General features: G+C 42.6%; 1 long non-coding RNA gene across 1 annotated transcript in view; it reads right to left on the reverse strand.

Moving 5' to 3' along the window:
• Nucleotides 1-18,661, reverse strand: part of LOC141945979 (uncharacterized) — an 80,624-nt gene extending 61,963 nt beyond the window's left edge. The window contains exons 1-2 of the long non-coding RNA XR_012629693.1: nt 18,630-18,661; nt 5,492-5,565 (exon numbers count right to left, since the gene is read on the reverse strand). This is a non-coding gene — a long non-coding RNA (uncharacterized LOC141945979). The remainder of the gene's footprint in view (nt 1-5,491; nt 5,566-18,629) is intronic.
• Nucleotides 18,662-19,842: the final 1,181 nt, after the last annotated feature.

The following is a 19,842-nucleotide window of genomic DNA, read 5'->3' on the forward strand; positions in this document are numbered from 1 at the left end:
GCAGTTTAACAATGGCTGCAGGCTAGAGATTAGACTGATCAGTTAGAAAAACCACACTACAACACTAGTTTCTAATGGTTTCTATTTTAAGAGCAGGAGACAATTAAAGCTCAGTGATGTAGCTGTTTGGAACTCCACAGAGTACATCCTTGAAAAACTGAGTTCTGCTATGTCAGGGCAAGTGAAGACCACAAGAATAGTGCATGTTCTGTGTCGCTGCTTTCTGTCAATGTTTACATAAATGCAGCTCAACAACCCTGCTGGAACTATCTGTACTAGAAATTACAGGCTGACTTCAATGTACATGGCCCACTTAAACAGGAACTACCTAGGATTACACTAGAAATTAAATGCCCTTTGGAAACTTATATGAAAAGCTGATGAGGTTATGTGTGCTGACTAAGTGTACGCATGCTCTGCGGAGCCCTGTAGCTTGTGTTACGCTATTTTATCCTAACACTACCATGTGCAATAGCTCATACACATGAAAGAAGAAAGCTTGGCTGCCAGAAAACAAACAGAACACTCAGGCATAGACTTGTTTTCAAACTGGTAGTGGATAACCGTAACTCTCGGGAGAATGGGCTATTGACTCTTCTTCCAGGAAAAGTGGTTTTACAAGACAGTGATCTGTAAGAAGAATTCTAGCAGTAAATACATGTATGAGAACTTGGAGGCTTCTGGTTACTTCAGAGTTAAATTTGAGAAGGGAGTTCTTATAGACACCTTCCAATCAATGAGTGTTAAACTGCTTATTGTAGCTTCTCACCATACAATGTTCCAAGTCCATCTGGACAAAATCAGTTTGGGTTGACCCACATCCTCTATTACAGAGAACACCTGTGGGAGGAATAATCTAATCCCCAATCCTTCCATTACTGCATTACTGATAAGGTAAACCGTGCCACTTGTAAGGTACTGATACTGACGATTTTCCTTCTCCAGCTGATAGCTGCATTTAACTCAGCCATTACTTGCATTACAAAAAGGTTGCGCTAATTTAATTTAAGATGGCGCACTTAAACAAGTACAAAAGGCTTTTTTTTTCTTCCAGTTTGTATGTGTTATTTTTGCTAGGCTTAAACTGAAGTAGAATAGCTACCTATATGACTGTTGAAGCTTGTGTATTAAACCCATGTAAGCACACTTCTAAACTAAACATTTTTGTATTCAGCACACCGACGCAACATGTCACCCCTCACACCGACCTGCAAAAAATCCAAAGCTTAGCTCTTAAAAACCATAATCTGCTTTAGCTTTTGCTAAACATGAGCACACGGGGAGAACTGCTGCATTCTCTCCTAGGGATCAAGCAGAGAATGGGTTTTAAACCAAGCAAGATATTTAACCTGTTTTCATAAAACTGTTACTAGCTACTTGCAAAACCTTTATACCACGCAATTCTAGTATGAACACAGGACAAAGTTGCATGCACCAGATGCCCACACAAACTATGGTCGTTCAAATGCATTCTCTCTCCCCCCCCCGCCCCCCAGTGGCAAGCAAGGTTTTGCAAAGTTTATCTTGCGATGACAAGCTGTACCTAGAGCAATTTGAGAGGGAAACATGATAAAAGAGTCCAGAAATCTCCACCTTTTCCTGTTTTGGAAAGAGAAATAAAGTATCAGCAAGTATAAAGTCATAGGGCAGGCCCTTGGCAATAGTGAGGACAGGACTCATGCTGCCTTGCTCATAGCACAGCAGCTTCCCACTGTGGCCATGCCAACCATTGCTTGACTAGCATGGTAGGCACTTGAGGCTAAATCAGTAAAACCAGGCATCCAGTTGCTACTTTTAGGTGCCTGAGTGATATTTATTTGCTACCAGCTTCCTAAAATGCCCTTTGAGCTGCTGCCTAGCATTGCTTGGGCCTGTATTTTTGTGAACAGGAATATGTAAAACTGCTTGTGTCTTAATACTTCTGAATTGTTCAGTAACTCAAGATCTACTTAGATTCTCAGAGTATTTACCTGTATTTTTTTTTCACCTGCAGGCGTAAACACAGAAAGCACTTGCAAATCTTTATCAGACCAAGTTTCACATAAAGGAGAACAGGGGTGTATCCTTCCCTATCCAATAGCCTGAGCAGTTAAAACACTTGGGGATTTTTTAAATTTTTATTAATTTATTTTTCTAAAATGCCTGCACTATGCAGCAAGGACTAAACATTTTTGCTCATGGTTGTAGCAACTACTCTACTTTGTGACACATACTTTGGTGAAGAGAAATGGTGTCTGGAACAGCATAAGCATCACCACTAAGGTAAATAATCAAAATGGTTCATAAAATTACATGTAACAAGATAGTGCCCTCTGATACACCTTCTTGACTTCCTTACCAGCTTCTACATGTACTACAGACCCATTGAAATAAAAGTTTGAAAGACAGATAGAGCTGGTACAATTCATATGCAAAATAATTCTGCAAAATACTGCCAAAAATCATGGCACAGATACAACTCATGATCTCATCTTATCTTTCTTCTAAGATCTTTGCCTTTCAAAGTTACAAAAAGGCCTCTAATTTCATTGTCAGACTACAAAGCATGGTCTGAGTCAAATTAAAAACACATCGAATTTCAAGAGATGGGCAAAATCTTGTTCATAATGTAACTAATCCCTCCAACTTTGCCTTGTGCATATTGTTGTAGTCAGAGCCCACATCACAGAATCACAGCATACACATACGTGCCAGAAATGTTCTGCTATGCATTCTGCCTCTACTTTTCTTACTTCTGACTAGACTTGCATGCTATCGTTTGGGCTTTCCTCCAATTTCATAAATTGTCACCAGTTTATGAATGGATGAAAAGCAATGGTAACATTTCTTTGCTCCATTTCTACAAGGTTTAACCCGTCACAGAGCACCAAAGTAATACTGGAATGTTAGTAAGATGATATTGCACGATAGGCAGGATTCTGCCTAAAGCAATGATTTTTAAGGGGTAAAATTCAGAGCAGTTATAACTTACTGTAGAAGGCAATGAAATTCTCACTTAAAAGACAGTGCTAATGTGACGCACATTCTAGGTTGTGGGTAGTTGTTTGTTGTTTTTTTCCCTGATCACTACCTGTTGTATAATTTGTCACAGCTCAGAACTGGACAGTTTTACTACTGAACATGTACATTTGCATTCCTTCATCTGCTGCTAGCAATGAGAAAAGGAAAATATCAACCATGAATGAACATAAACAAAAGCATTCCCCCCCTTAAGAACTTGCTATGTATATTACAAGATGTAAATACCTTTAGACAACACACAACCAACATGTTACCTTTATATAACAAGCTCCTTCTATGCTGAACACATTGATGTGAAATCACTTGCTAATCAAAATGGTACACAGTATCAAAGGCTAAAAGAGTGCATAAAAGATAGAGGATAGAATATTGCTCCCACTAATTTGAAGACAGAATTCAGTGGGGTACCACTTCACCAGAAAATGCTTCAACTTTCACTCAGTTCTCATGGGCTCCAGCTTTAGACAAAACTTTAATGTTACTCTGGTTATTTTCTTATGTTACAGTCTATCTAAACATATTCTAACTTAGGAAATGCCTAATCATTGCTTTCTACCACTGATGCACTTACTTAATTGAATCTAATGACCTGCAAGTGCACACTAGCAAAGGTGAGGTGAGGAGGAATGGGGAAAGGTTAAGTAGTTCAATTTATCTCCATTTTAATTAATCATAGAATCATAGAATCATAGAATCATAGAATGGTTTGGGTTGGAAGGGACCTCAAAGATCGTCTAGTTCCAACCCCCCTGCTATGGCAGGGACACCTTCCACTAGACCAGGTTGCTCAAGGCTCCATCCAACCTGGCCTTGAACACTGCCAGGGATGGAGCATCCACAACCTCCTTGGGCAACCTGTTCCACTGCCTCACCACCCTCACAGTAAAAAACTTCTTCCTTATATTTAATCTAAACCTCCCCTCCCTCAGCTTCCACCTATTACCCCTCGTCCTGTCATTACAGTTCCTTGTAAAAAGTCCCTCCCCAGCCTTCTTGCAGGCACCCTTCAGGTACTGGAAGGCCACTATAAGGTCTCCCCAGAGCCTTCTCTTTTCCAGGCTGAACAAGCCCAACTCTCTCAGCCTGTCCTCATAGGAAAGGTGCTCTAGTGCCCTGATCATCTTGGTAGCCCTCCTCTGGACTTGTTCTAACAGTTCTATATCCTTCTTGTATTGGGGGCTACAGAACTGGACACAGTATTCCAGGTGGGGTCTCACGAGGGCAGAGTAGAGAGGCAGAATCACCTCCCTTGACCTACTGACCACACTTCTTTTGATGCAGTCCAGAATCTGGTTGGCTTTTTGGGCTGCAAATGCACACTGTTGGCTCATGTTGATCTTATCACCCACCAACACGCCCAAGTCCTTCTCCTCAGGACTGTTCTCAATCCACTCATTACCCAGCCTGTATCTGTGCTTGGGATTGCATCGACCCACGTGCAGGACCTTACACTTGGCCTTGTTAAACTTCATGAGGTTGGCCTGGGCCCACCTCTCCACCCTGTCCAGGTCCCTCTGGATGGCATCCCTTCCCTCCAGTGTATCAACCACACCACGCAGCTTGGTGTCATCGGCAAACTTGCTGAGGGTGCACTCAATCCCACCATCCATATCGCCAACAAAGATATCAAACAGTACCGGTCCCAGTACCGATCCTTGAGGGACACCACTTGTCACCGGTCTCCACTTGGACATTGAACCACTGACAGCAACCCTTTGAGTGTGGCTTTCCAACCAATTCCTTATCCACCGAGTGGTCCATCCATCAAATCCATGCCTTTCCAACTTGGAGACCAGGATGTCATGCAGGACAGTGTCAAAGGCCTTGCACAAGTCCAGATAAATGACATCAGTTGCTCTTCCCTTATCTACTGATGTTGCCATGCCATCATAAAAGGCTACCAAATTTGTCAGGCAGGATTTTCCCTTGGTGAAGCCATGTTGGTTGCCACCAATCATCTCCACATTATCCATGTGCCCTGGCAGAGCCTTCAGGAGGATCTGCTCCATGATCTTGACATGCACAGAGGTAAGACTGACTGGCCTGTAGTTGCCCAAATCTTCCTTTCTTCCCTTTTTAAAAATGGGGGCGATGTTTCCCCTTTTCCAGTCAGTGGGCACTTCACCAGACTGTCATGACCTCTCAAATATGATGAAGAGTGGCCTAGCAACTTCATCTGCCAGTTCCTTCAGGATCCATGGATGGATCTCATCAGGCCCCATAGACTTGTACACCTTCATGTTTTATCTAGAAAAATTTCAGTCACTCTGGCAGAAATAAGTAGAAGTATTCGATACCCATTATAATATAAATTCAGAAATAAGGCAGAAACCAGAACCAAGAGCTCCTCCCTCCCAAGTGGGTGTCCAGGACTTTCAATTAGTAAGTCATCCCTTTGCTCTCACCCTCTTAGCCCAGAGAGCCTTGATTTGTTTTATATAAAGTGGAACAACAGAAAGCAAAAGCTTACCTCCAGCTTCCAGCAGCATAACGCAAGCTAACTCTACTGTCATGAGCATGAAATGCTCTGTGTGATAATCCACCCTGAAAAGCAAGTACATTAGGCAATGCTGAAGTACCTTGGGTATCTGTACATCACACTTACTATACAGGTGCCTAACTCAAGGACACAGATTATGCGGAGGCCACCACAAACTCAACATTTAGACACAGTGATGCTCAAATTCACACCACCTACATAACTTTGTGGATTTGGCTTTGTGACCTTGACCCTTTTTTCCTCTTCTCAGCTGAGATTTTTTATCTGCTGAAATGTTTACATTAGGTGCTTACGTTGTTCTATTCAAAGATGCTAAATATTGATGCTTGACCACAGCAGAAAAAATATACTCCAATAAGCACTGAAAAAAAGACCTGCCACACAGAGGAAAATGACAGTAAAGCCTCAAAGTGCTGAAGAACCTGCATCCTATGAGGTAAAATATGAAACAAGTGATAATGCAAACCACACACACACACAACCCTAAAAAGGACAAAAAACCAAATCCAGAGCTAGGATGTTCTAGCATCTTTCTGTGAAGAGAGTTCAGAGGCTGAGAATTAGCATTACTTTACGGTCATGTTATGAAAGCACTACCCCCACAGCACATAAGATATAAACATGACAAATTGTAAAGGTCTCTCTCTCTCTGGTTAAAACACAGTTGTGATTCTGGGACACATTTTCCCAACGACCAGCCAGCAACTTGGTAATGTTTTGTTCTGGAAAAATCCCTAAGGGACAAGGAAATTTCAGTGCTAAAACTCCTTCAGTAATACTGCTTCAATCACTGCCCTGAAAAAAGTTTAATATAGACTATATAGCCAGAAGGCCAAAAAAAACCTAGTCATGAGGAGATAGGACTTACTGAGTCTGCAAATCTTTACACTGTTATATAACTTAGTAACTCTTGTATCTAACTCACTGCTGGGTAATGGTTGTTGACAGCCAACCCTCAGTGAAGCTAAGTGTTGTATGAGAAAAAGAAAAAAAACAAATGCTAAGGTATGTGAAATATTCTGCATTGTCAGACTATTCACACAGAATATATAAAACCCCCAAAATCTTAAATTCACATCCATCTTACGAGTCTGGGTTCCACTGTACAGAGTGTATATAGTGTAGAGTAAGTGTATAAAATAAGAGGAAAAGCGCAAAGCATGGGGGAGGATGAATCCCTCCTGCAGTTTAGCCTTTTGTTAACATGGTACCTGAGACATAAAAAAGGACTGTTCATAGCAAACATAGTTCAGTGTGCCTTGACAGAGCAACCACAGCCCTGAACATGCCTGCCACTGCTCTGAAGTAGGACAACAATTTCTGTTTGGAAAAGGATTTTAAGACCATTTCTGTCTTGTTCTTGATTTCTTGTTTCTGAATGACACGTGAGGCCAGATGGGTGACAATGGCCTTTCCACTGAGGAGTGATGCCAGAAATAGGACAACATCACCTAAGGTTATCCTTTTGTTCTTTTAAATACTATTCACACTCATGCTCTCCTAACCTAATTTGAGTAGAATTTAGAACTATATTTATAGCAGCTTTTTCACTCTGGAAACTGCCTTCACTTGCAGAAATGATGTTCTCTAGTAATTAAGTTGTATATTATAAGCTGCAGTATCACCTCTGAGCAAAACAGTTTGGGGTAAGCCTGCCTGCTTTTGATCCCAATTTCCTAATTGTTATGGATCAAGCTCTTCACTTGTGTTTCTGTCAAGTGTGAAGAGTTCATGGGGATTGGTTGTGTCAGTTCTTTTCACAGGGGAATTAAGCTGCATTCAAAATGCTGCAGGAGCTAACGCAGAGTCAGCAAGTGGCAGTGCCTTTCTATCAGAGAGTCCTCCTAAATCATGCTCTGAAGGAGGGATGTTACAGAAATAGCATTAGCCAGAAGTGAACACTTCATATCAAATACTCAAACTGAATCTTCGCCCAATTCCTGAGCGAATTCCAAATACACTGTCAGATTAGAAATTGGGGGGTGGGGGTGTTGTCCTCCGTTTTGTGATTGTTGCAGAAATAGGACTGTGAGAACAGCGTGTTAGCCCCAAGAAAGGGAGTTAGTATGCTGTGGAGTCACTCAGCTGCAATATGCAAGTTCTGAAAACTTTGCCCTCTCAACTTCCTAAAGCTCAGGCTGTACAGCTGAGCCAGGACCCATGTGACTGTGAGTCTGCCCAGCTCCTGCTAAAATGAGTTCTCCTGGCTATCTCCAGCACACATACTGTTCCCACAGACTGAGCCTGTCATCACCAGCTGTACCACCTGCTTGCACTCCTGGGGCCCTTCTGCAACTCCTCCTATTACCAAGCCATTTACTTGTTATAGCCTCATCCTGGCAGTGGGACAAGGCAATCAGTGAAGATGCTGCTTCTCTCTGGATCTGAAGAACATGATATCCCTTCTGAGGCATCAGAAGGTGACTGGTATCACCTCTCCCCACAAGCACAGTCCCAGCTATGCTCTAGACCCTTACACACACCTCTCCTCAGATCATTCTCACTCTTAAGTATGAACAGAAGCCTTAACTGCAGGACTGCACAGCTGAGGAAAAGAGAGAGCAATACCAGGCTGTGCTGTCTGATGCAACCCACAGAGCTACATGCTCCCATTTATTCTATGGAAGCCATGAAAACTTGTCATAAACTGCAGCCCACTTCTTGCTGCTCTGGTTGGAGATATTTGGGCTGCACCTGGGAACAGCTGTGGATTTTCTGACAGAGAAGACACTAGCTACAGCTGACAGAACTTCCCATCTACGTGTGCCTTTTCCCACTGCCTGGAGAAAGAGCTGAAGATGTGAAAGTCAACTAGGATGTAGCGGGGAGGATGGTGCCCAAGGCTACAAGGTGCTCATCTCACCAGACCACATCTGACGTGAAGTTGTCTCTGTAGTTACAGACAACTGAAAGGCCCAGGCAGTATTGCAGGAGCTTAGGAGCTGCCTGTACTGATCAGCCAATGACCCTTCTAATTCCATGTCCCATCTCAGAGAGTTGCCAGTCTCAAATGCTTAATCAGAAGGCAAAAGAAATCTTACTTTGGCAACTGTGGAACAACTTGTCCCATAGGAGAATTATGCTGGATTATGTCAGAAGTCCCAAGAGATGAGAAAGGGTTTGATGCATGTGTACAGCAGTGGCGGGTATGGTCCATGCTTTGGAAAACCTAGCAGTGAACAAGACTCTTGTAAAAAAGCGTTTGTGTCCCAAAACCTCAATGGTATAGACAATGCCAGTTTTGAAAACAGGAAAGAGTTAAATACATATTTAATGAAATAACAAGTAAGTTTACCTCATACACTTGGCTGGTAAACAGCAAAAGTGCAGCCTCGCAGGAAAAGCAAGTCTATTGTTGCTTTTGCCATTCTCCCATTTTGACCTGGGTCAGGCTGGACAGTCTGCTCTTCAAGGGAAGGATGTGGGTAAAAAGGAAGAGAAAGGCCTGCACTGTAAGGCAGTACTGTCTCCCTATTATAGGCTGATTCTTCCACAGCTAGGGTCAAAGCGGCAAATGGCCTGGAGACATTTCCTAGTACAACTGAGTACAAAAAAAAGATCTGACACATCACTGCCCAGAGGAAAGGAGAAACTCCATCATTCATCTAGGTTAGGGTGTAATAAAGTGAAGGATCCATTTTTCAAAAAAATCAGGATAAGGAATAGCACCATAGATTTAAATACATTTCCCTTACCTACAAATGTCCCAAACAGTACTTCCTCTCCCTGAAGAGTTAAGCTGCTATATCTTCTCCTTTGCAGTCCTGAACAATATTTATCTCATGTATAGCATGGAGATGATGTAGCTTCATATTCTAGTTCAAACAGCTCAAAGGATCTTACACATTTCTTTCCCAATCCTGGTACAAAAGCAATTCAATTTCTAACTTGTCTCCTGCTTCTTATTCTGCATTGCCCTAATTAGGCTCTGTAAACTTCTGAACTTTGTGGAGTAAGCGCCCAACTTCATAAAAGCTTGTGTAAAATTTTTTCCAATTAGCTAGGTTGCACTTTCATGCAGCCTAACTAATGAGTATCAACTTTAACAATATGTATTGCTTAGCCTCTCAAAGTTAATCATAGCGTGTTTATGGCCATCAAGTTATCAGTCCAATGCATAAATGATAGATCCTCACAGGAAGGTAGCGAAAGCAAATTTGCTGTCTGTGCTGACAGAGCAAACCAGGCTACCACTTTTGTACCACAAGAGAGTAAAACAGAAATGCTGTTAAATTTGGAGGAAGACTCCTGGGAGCCAGGATCTGAACAGCTATAGAAGCCAGAAATTCCCCAGTCAGCAATGCACTTAAACACAAGCCTGACTGACTGGAATTACTTATGTGCTTAAAATTACATACACACTGAAGTAATTGCCAGATTGGGACCAATGGCTATATCTGACATAGTGAGCCAAAATATTCCCTACCCCAGTACGTACCAACCTTTCTGCTGTAGAACCTGCACAAAGACCTGAACCGTTAAGACCTAACTGAAGCCCTTGACTGAAAGGCTATGAAGGACCTAGTGCTAAACATTAAACTAGACAGTTGTTGACCTGGACATAGATCATATAGGTGTATTTGCAGCACATCAAAGCCATATGTAACCTGTCGAAAAAAAAAAAGGAGCTGGCCAGCAATCCTTTCAGATTTTCTGGACAGCTGTGTCCATGCTTTCAAAACAAACTCTGATGATACCCAGGACAAGCAGATTCCAAATCTAACTCCTGAATGAGGACATGAACCTCAGACTGAAGAAATTCCTCTGGTTTGTTATCTGTTGAGCCTTTCATTTGCATTTTCTCCTGGCTGACGTAGTGACACCTCATCAAAATGGTTTCTAAGAATATTGTATGCATCACATAGAAGTGCCTGCCACATAATTCAGGACTGAGCGCCACGGCACAGGGAATTAGCCCTTCATTTCCATTTGTGGCCCTCAGAAGAGAGAGTTGTTAATTCAGCAGTTCATTTCAGAGAAAAATCTAATATCTGCCCCTTTTCAAATCAGGTGGGTAGGTGAAAATTTGGGGTTGGCAGATCAAGCAGATGGACTGCAGGGAGAGAGACTGCACGTAGAGTCAGGATGTTCTCTGGCATGATCCAATTTATGAACAGCAAACATGAATTCTTCCTTCTGTCAGTAGAGGAGAAATAAGTGAAACACAGAGGCAGTATCTGAGGTCACAGCTGCAAATGCCTTTGAAGGTGAAATTGTTGGTGTGGAAAACTTTTAGTACTGCCTTAATCATATTTCACTGCGGGGCCAAACTGAAAAAATAAAAAAGGATGTAATTAAAAATTAAAGTCCAAAACTGTTCCTGAAAACTCCTACTCAGCTGCTGCATAACCTTGAAGCTGTCTGAACTCTCTGGCTAAGTTGTATACAGCTACCTCTGCACAGAACCAGAACTGCCTGTCCTGGCAAAACACGGGAGGTCAGCATAGTGCCTGCCTGAACAGTACCAAAATCCAAAGAGCAAGTGCTTTTGTAGATCTCCATTGCACACTTTCATTTCACACCACCAAGCCAGAAGCTGCGCCCTCCACCTTTTCTCACAGTTCTTAAGAAGAGCTTCAGTTATATTGACATGTTTAGAGAGAAAGAAAAAAAAATTAGATGACTGCAAGGACACACAGGTGTGAATTCCAAGTGACATTCCCACATGCTAAAGAAAGGCAAGATCTCAGATGTGCTGCTGTCCACACCATGTCCTGTTAGCTAGCTCTAGTGAAGTTGCATTGCCAAGTATGAAAGCGTCTAACTGCCCTTGACACTGTGCAGATTCAGGATTCTCCAACTATCATCTAACATGTATCTAACAGCCTATACAGATGCACCTAACCTACTGGATTTATGAGATATTACTTCCATCTGTATACACTTGAGACAAGTGAACAATGAGCCTGCCTTGAGGATCAGGAGCTCTAATGACCTAGTACTGTTTCTTAAATAATTACAATTACTAGGAATGCACGTTACTGAACTAGAAGGTGAATTAGAACAGTCCACCATGATGATATCAACAGACTAAACCTGGATCACTCCCATGATAGAAATATTGTCTTTGATTACAGAGGACATTTTGGCAGCCACAGATCTTCTGAGTGAAAACACACACACCACAACTTTTGTGTGGCATCTGTGGAATAATTAGTGCCCCTACCTACATTAAAAGCTCCTTGTACACCAGAAGTGGGGTGAAGCAAACTGTATATACTCTGTCTGCACTTAAACGTGCCTTCCTATGATTACATCAGTCACTCTGTTAATTAAAGTAATTTTGGTGGGACTTCCTTTAGCTTTTAAAACAAAGAAATTAAAGGCCAGAGTAATTTCAACAGTGACTGTCTTTGCAGGTGCTCCTCATCACAGCCTGGCACCAAATATGCGAGAGGAAGTTCTGACTGCACTTATTTTCCACGCCCATGAGATCAGGGCTGAGTTAATCAGTGCATGTTCACTTGCTGTGTCTTCTGCTGATGATCACGGGTTAAGAGGTTTTCACCCCTTGGATACTTAACCCTATGTCTCTGCCAGAGTTCCACCCATCTCAGCTCTTCATCTAATTACTAAAGAATGCAGTCCGACTATTAAAAAAGTCAAGTTGAAAAAAAAAATTAAAAAGTAGATCAACTGGCAGAACTGAGATGACAGGAACTTCTGGAGAGAAAAAGGTTATAAAATGTAGTCAGACCAGGCATCTCTTAACTTAATTTGGCCCTCTCACTGTGCCCTGAGACCAACTGCTCTTTGGAGGAACAACAGCCTTTTTGTGGCAGGGTTTGTACATTGTCTTGCTCCTTATGCTGACTGGGACTCTCAGGTGCTACTGTGATAAAATTAATAAAAAACAAAATAAAGGAAGGAATGGAAGATTTATATAATTCTTCAAAGTAAAGCCCATTTTGATTTGTTTGTTTTTTTGTTTTACAGCCTAAACATTACCACATTGTCAAGCTCCTCTCCCTTGAGGCACTTGATGGTTACATTTTCTAAGTAATCATGAGTGTCTGCTTAAGGCAGGGAGTTCTTTAATTTTTACTAAACCTCTTCTGGGTTTTGGGTATTATTAGGCATACAGGTATCAATAAAGCTAATTTGATTTTCAGCCAAATGCAATGTAACCACTCACAATCCAACTCCTTCAGAGTCTGCCACAACTGTGCAAGTATTTCGAACATTTATAACGTTTGCAAAAATTCCCAGTCTCCTCCTTTCCAAGACAATATTAATCACCAGGTAGGGAAGAGCAGTAAAAATTCCCCCTTCTCAGGCCAGGCTATGACTACCCATTCAAAGCCAGTGTTGCTAACTGTCTTTGAAAGTATTTATGTTTCATCAGTGTCTAAAGGCCTCAAAGTAAAGCAGAGCTTTGTTGGGCCTGGCATTACATAAAGCAGACAAATTCTGTCTTGAAGTGCTTTCAGTCTAAGTAGGCAAAACAAACAGAGCACGTAAAGGGAACAGAAGGGTCTGAAAATAAGTGACTTGTCTGGGATAATAGAGCAAGTCAGGAATGTGCTGGTCTCACTCATAATAATCAATAAACTCAGCCCCTTTTTCAAAAGAAAAACACTAATCAGTGTGATGATCTGTTTCTGCCTGTCTCCACTGTAGAAAACATTTATTGGTGTCTATTAATTTTGACAATTGACAAATACAAGGATTTAAGAAGTTTTAATTGCTGGTTCTTTCCCACTGTGTAAAAAACCGAGGTTGAAAGTCTGATCCCTGTCTGGAGGGACTGGGTTGGGTAGAGGTTACGTTTGTTTCACGTTTAACTGGCTCCCTACCCCCAGCACTAGATTTTATTAGGTCAATGCTTCAAAGACATGGCTATGATGTCCTATAAAGACTATGGCAGCATTCAAACAAACCTCGTACTCAGAAGAGCACAATACAAGAGGCTGCTTCTCAGAAATATCCCATTACATACACACTCATTTTCAACTGAGACTGAATTAGTCAAAACCTATTCAATGTACTTATGTTAACACTACAAACTCCTTTGGATTGCAAATCAGATTGGCAGAAGCAGGAAGAAAAGGCTCGCTCAGACATTAGGAACAATTCAGGCATCCAAGCTCACCACAGTTATGACTCAGTCTGGCTTGATTTCTGGTAGGCAGATTAAAATGCATTGTTTGTACCAAATAAAGCATGAATAATAGTATCGCCTTTGTCTGCCTCCTGCACTGCACTGCTGCTAGAGCTGTAGGAGACAATCCCCCCTGCTGGTGACACTCACAAAGAGACTTCACCTGCAGCTGCCTGCTCGTAGGATATTTTATGGTGGGGCAAGGCTGGGTTCAGCGATGCAGAAGACTGTTCAAGTAGCTCGCACAGCTTCTCTTTATCTTGCCAAGTCCTAGGGTCAATATGGTGAGGTTGTCCCTATTCTTCAAGTTGCTCTGATCCAACCACTCTAAGAAATGGCAACAAAGTGGTGTTCTTATTAGCGCCTTTGATTAATTACATTCTAAAGGATGCAACTCTGACCCCTGTAGTAACTGTTTTGTTTTGCTTTATTCTTAGAAGAGCTAACAAGGCTGATTTCCTCACTGTAGGCCAAATCGCTGTAAGAGTGCGTTATCATTTCTTTGGCTCACTGGGCAGGATGCCGTCATCTCTTCGAAACAACAGGGATATTCTTAATTTACACTGAAAAGAAGCTTAATAGAAATTCATGAGATGTGATGTAATGTGGGGAAAACAAACTCCCTTCTGTTTGTTTTGTTTCTGTATCTACTAGACAGTCAAGAGAAGATTTTTCTAGTAACTGTAGTTAAGTAGCAGTTACATTACCAGGAATTTATTTGCAGTTTGGCCAAAGGAAGTTTTGCTTAACGTGCATGAACTGAACAGTCCATGATGCAGATACAACTATTGTCTCTCCCATAGAGAAGCACAAAAAATGTCAGAGTAACAGAGAGCAGCTTGATATCCTTACACGCTCACTCTCATACTCTCTGCTCCTTATGATACTTAATTTTTTTTGCATTGTGGCAGAGTTTCAGGGTAGAAAAGAATCCCACACAGATCCACTCATAGCCTAGTGAGTTGCATGTCTTTACACTAATATTGCTGAACAAGCACTCTAGTCAGTAAAAAGAAAAATAGAAGGACCAGCACTGCCATTTCGCCCTGGTGTTCCAGCTGTGCTCTAAAAGAAGAGGACAGCAGCTGTTAACAGGTATTTGTCCCCTGTTATGCAACCAGAAAGAGGAACACTTATTTCTGAATCCAGCTTTGGTTTAGGTGAGACAAAAATACCACTCTGCTCAGAAAGTTACAGGCATATGAGAAAGCAGAAATCAGATGCCTAGGATCACCAAAGCTGGCATAAAGAGGGACCTCCGCCAGCACTTCCTAGCTGAGGTAACTCACAGGTTTGGACCTTTGCCCTCATCTCTAGTCAAAGGGCAAGATACAGGCTTGTGAATGGTGAACGTTGCTGTTCCTGACTGCCTGTTCTCACTATCACACTTTGTCTAGCTGCATCTTGAATTAGAACTAACTTGGTTACCCACTTTAACTCCCAACGAATTCCCCAAAGTCCCACTGCTAAGTTTTTTACTATTACTCTTTTCATTTCAATGAGCTGTGGACTACATGTACCAAGCTGCTACTGCACTGTCAGATGTGTAAAACTGCCTGTGTATTTGTTCCTGGGGCCAAACTAGCTAACCGAACTGTTACTGCACTCACCATTGTAGAGACCTGTTTTTTCCAAGTCTTGGATCACTCTGCCCTCAACTTCCCCTCAATACAGGAAGCTGGCAATTGTACCCTTTATCACTGCATAAAACTACATCGCCTCACTACACCTCCTCCTGGAGCATAAAGTCTTACGACTTTCTAGCTTCCAAAGTTTTATTTTAACAGGATCCACCTACTTAATTTTTTTTTCCTACTTATGTTTCCGAAACTCAGGTGGTAAGAACACATCACTTAGGCAATGCAGAATGTCTCCAGCAGTAACGCAACACAAATTGACTACTTTAGAAAACATAATTACTGGGTTGGAGTTTTCAATACATCTCTGAAAACATAATCTCTTATAATTTGAGTCCTGACTATGCTACCACCTACTAACACATAGAAAGAGTCACTGAAGTGGAACTGCTCTTTAGTCTCACCATGATTAACACCTGCCACAGGAGATGTAAATTCCCTAGCAGCTGTGAGCTAGCATTAGAGCAAGGTCAAGGTTTTTTATGGTTTTGGTTTTTTTTTTTTCCTTCCAGTGATGAGGAAAAATAAAAAGGCATAACAGACATGGGAAGCAACATTTTTTCCACTTTTCTCTTTCTCTTTTCCCTTTTCTCAAGCACAAGAGATATTTTTTTTTCTTTCAGAATTTGCTTTTGAAATGATGGGGAAATTTGTTGCAACAATTTTTGGAGCAACCTCCCTTCCTGTACTTCATGTGCTCTATCAAATTTATACCACCGTGACTACAAACTCTACACTGTGCATCACTAGGTACTTCCTAAAATAAAATTCACAGTTCATGAAACATTTGCTGTAGGCCTGCAGAGTACTGGCTGATTACAGGATCTCAATATGTTTTTGCAACTCAGTAACTAACTTGGATAAACATATCATAGAATGATTTGGGCTGGAAAGGACCTTAAAGATCACCTCGTTCCAACCCCCCTGGGCAGGGACACCTTCCACTAGACCAGGTTGCTCAAAGCCCCGTCCAACCTGGCCTTGAACACTACCAGGGAGGGGACAGTCACAACCTCTCTGGGCAACCTGTTCCAGTGCCTCACCACCCTCACAGTAAAGAATGTCTTCTTTATATCTAATTTAAATCTTCCCTCATTCAGTTTAAAACTGTTACCCCTCTTCCTATCCCAACACTCCCTGATAAAGAGTTCCTCCCCATCTTTCCTGTAGCCCCCTTTAAGTACTGGAAGGCTGCTGTAAGGTCTCCCCGGAGCCTTCTCTTCTCCAGGCTGAACACCCCCAACTCTCTCAGCCTGTCCTCATAAGGGAGGTGCTCCAGCCCCTGATCATCTTTGTGGACTCCTCTGGACCGACTTGAGCAGGTCTGTGTCCTTCTTATGTTGAGTGCCTCAGAGCTAGATACAGTACCCTAGGTGGGGTCTCATGAAGTTGGAGTAGAGGGAGAGAATCCCCTCCCTTGAACTGCTGGCCACACTTCTCTTGATGTAGCCCAGGATACAGTTGGCACACTGCTGGCTCATAGTTGGTTTTTCATCCACCAACACCCCCAAGTCCTCCCCTGCAGGGCTGCTCTCAATCCACTTATCACTCAGCCTGTATTTGTGCTTGGCATTGCCCTGACCCATGTGCAGGACCTTGCACTTGCCCTTGTTGAACTCCATGAGGTTTGCACAGCCCACCTCTCAAGCCTGTCCAGGTCCCTCTGGATGGCGCATCCCTTCCCTCCAGCATGTCGACTGCACCACACAGCTTGGTGTCATTGGCAAACTTGCTGAGGGTGCCCTCAATCCCACAATATATGAAAACACCTTCTTTCTTGCTATCACATTTCTGAGCAGTCAATGATAATTCCACAAGAATTTTTATCAGTCATCTATGGGAAGCAATGGGGTAGGACTCAGCATTGCCAACTCCCAAGTATTCAGGGGAATGTTTTTTGCTCCTCACCCCCCCAGTAAACCTGTCTGCTTGAATCAGTAAGTTGACACAAGATCCTTGAGTTTCCAGCTATAATTCTAGCCCTCATATGGCCAGGTAAAAGTTTGAAAACATGATGCCTAACATTTTTGTTACTTTGTGAACTGCTTTGGTTTAAAACTAATGTCTGATTCTGGTGGAGGTATGGGTTGGGGTATATGGAAACAGCAAAACTTTGTGTCTGTGCTGTAAAATTCTTGTATTCGTGCTACAAAACATTATGCCAGGGGATATCTTAAGGTATTGAGTTGTTCTAGTCACAGATCTTGATGCATTTCAGCTCTTCGAATTTCTGTAAGTGCTGATATACAAAAAGTCATGATATCTAAAGCAAGTATGCATCTGAAATCTTTCAGCATGCAAGAGCTCCACTTCTGTTATTGTGTCCTCAGCTTCAAATACTCCTAATTAGCAGCTGTCTCCAATCTTTTAATGAGTCTGTAACATCATTTAGTTCTGAAGCCACATGCTGTTCAGATTGCCCTTCCGATTTTAATGTGAGTTAAATTAGGGTTTAACTTTTACTCATCTCCCAAGCTTCTCAGCTGTGAATAATCCTCACAGCTCAGTGATTTGGCTGGTATTTGTTACCTGTGCCATGCTGCTAAATTGCTGCTACCTGTCCTAACAAACTCTCTGACTGGGCCAGCTGACAACTGTCTAAAAACAAAATGAAAGGGAAAACAGCAACAAACTCTCCTAAACTTAATTGGGTGGTGTGAAAAACAGGTTACCTCATCAGCCTTTGTAATTTTCAGGGATTAATTAAAGGATAATGTTTGCTGCAGAGGAGTTTATGAGGCAATAAATAGCTTTTGTGGCTGATTAAATGCCAAAGCAAAGCTGATAAAGGCATCTAATAATTGCAAAAGCCATTCAGTGCCTTGAATAAATTTCTGCCATGGATGCAAGTCTAACTGTATGACAGATCATCAGCAGACTAACAAAACAGAAAGTCTCCTTGCCTCTAGAGACCTTGACTAGATAAATAGATAAATTCATAAAGCATGCAACTCAGCCCCAAATCCAGGCAAAATACAGATGGTGATTTTTCTGCTCTACAAACAATTCAACAGCACACTAGCCACCTCCTCTGGCCAAGCACTATCCATTTTACCAGCAAGGATGCAAAACCCCTAAAAATCCCACTGGAGCACCCAGTGCTTCCAGGCTTCTCTAGCAGCAGCCTAGCAGTATTACTGCTGCTGAGGAGAGGTCTGCAGCCCAACCTTGATTCTGAGGTGGTGGTGGTTTTTTCGAGGTGCCCAATGGCAAACCCGGGCATGGGTTGCAACAGGGAGGGGGTTGTGTGGCCGCTTCAAGGCCAGCTTGCAGCTGGCTGTGGTGGCCGTTGGTGCCTCAGAGGGAGGCGAGGGGCTGGCAGGGGAAGCTCGCGCCGTACTGCTGCTGTCCCTAAAAAAGGTTACGTTACCTGGGCAGGCGGCCGGGCTGGGCTGCAGCGCGGGCTGCCGGCTTCTGGAAGGTTCAACCTGTGGGGCAGGGCGGGAAACAACCAGCCGTGTGGCCCCTTCTGCTCTCTCGAGCTCCCCCCTGTGGGTGCTGCAGGGCACGCAGGAGCAGAGGGAGTGAAACTGCTGAGCTCCGAGGACAAGCGAGGGACTTGTGATTTTGAGGTCTTTTCTTCTATTATTGTTATTACTTTTATTTTATTTTGAGCATGAGGGATGGCGAAGGCAGGAAGGCAGCCCTGGGTGCTGCAGCTTCGCAGCCAGCGTTGGCCCTTGGAGCCCGCGTGTAAGGGTTGTAGTTTCTCTAGGTTTCTGTGCAGATGCAAAGAGCTGTGGGGTCTTTGCAGCCATCTGCCACTTAAGCTTATTTGGACTTCCAGGCTGGCTGGTTTGTCTTCTCCTTTGGTGGTGGCACAGCAGGCTCCTGTGCTGGTGGTTGGAGCTACTTTTCCTGCTCAAGTGGGAAGAGGACGAAGCAGCACATGAGGCTCCCAGGGTAAGGCATTCAAATCTTCTACAGCAGTACTGTGGTGGCTTCGGCAGCAGTGACCACATCTATATTGGAGACAAAAATACTGCACAGTGGGAACTTGGGAGAAAGAAACCAACTAAGCCATGGAAAATGGGCTGATGGCTAGTGCATCTCATGTCCCTTTGTCCTCCTTTACTTTCCCTGACCCCACACAGCCTGTGTAAGCTGTCATGGTATTTTTTTTTTCACTCTTCTTTCTTTGTTTGCTGCCTTGCTCTTCAACTGATAAATAATAGGCACAGCCAAAGAGTGATGTAACTGCAAGAACACACAGTTCTGCATTTTATAAACAATAATTAACTACTGCTGACTGCGCCGGCTGTGAGAAGCCTGAAATGCTGATCACATCTTGCAGCTCTTACCAGGGCAGCAAAGAAAGCAAAAGTATCAACTTTGAATTCTCCCATGTTGTCCTTTCCAGCTTGCAAACGAACTGATAATTTAACTGATATGATGCCTAAGGGGCTGAGCATTGAATTAATCATAATCAAAGATCAACACCAGTGGTCTGGCATTGACTGTTGGTTTGGTTAGTGTGCATGGTGCTTTTCCCTGCAGTCTCTTGAAAATACATTCTCCTGAATATGAGTATAGGCAGTATTTTGACTTTTTGCACAGATATGAACTTTGCCTATGTTTATATA

The sequence above is a fragment of the Strix uralensis genome, chromosome 7, assembly GCF_047716275.1.
Source record: "Strix uralensis isolate ZFMK-TIS-50842 chromosome 7, bStrUra1, whole genome shotgun sequence".
Taxonomy (NCBI): domain Eukaryota; kingdom Metazoa; phylum Chordata; class Aves; order Strigiformes; family Strigidae; genus Strix; species Strix uralensis.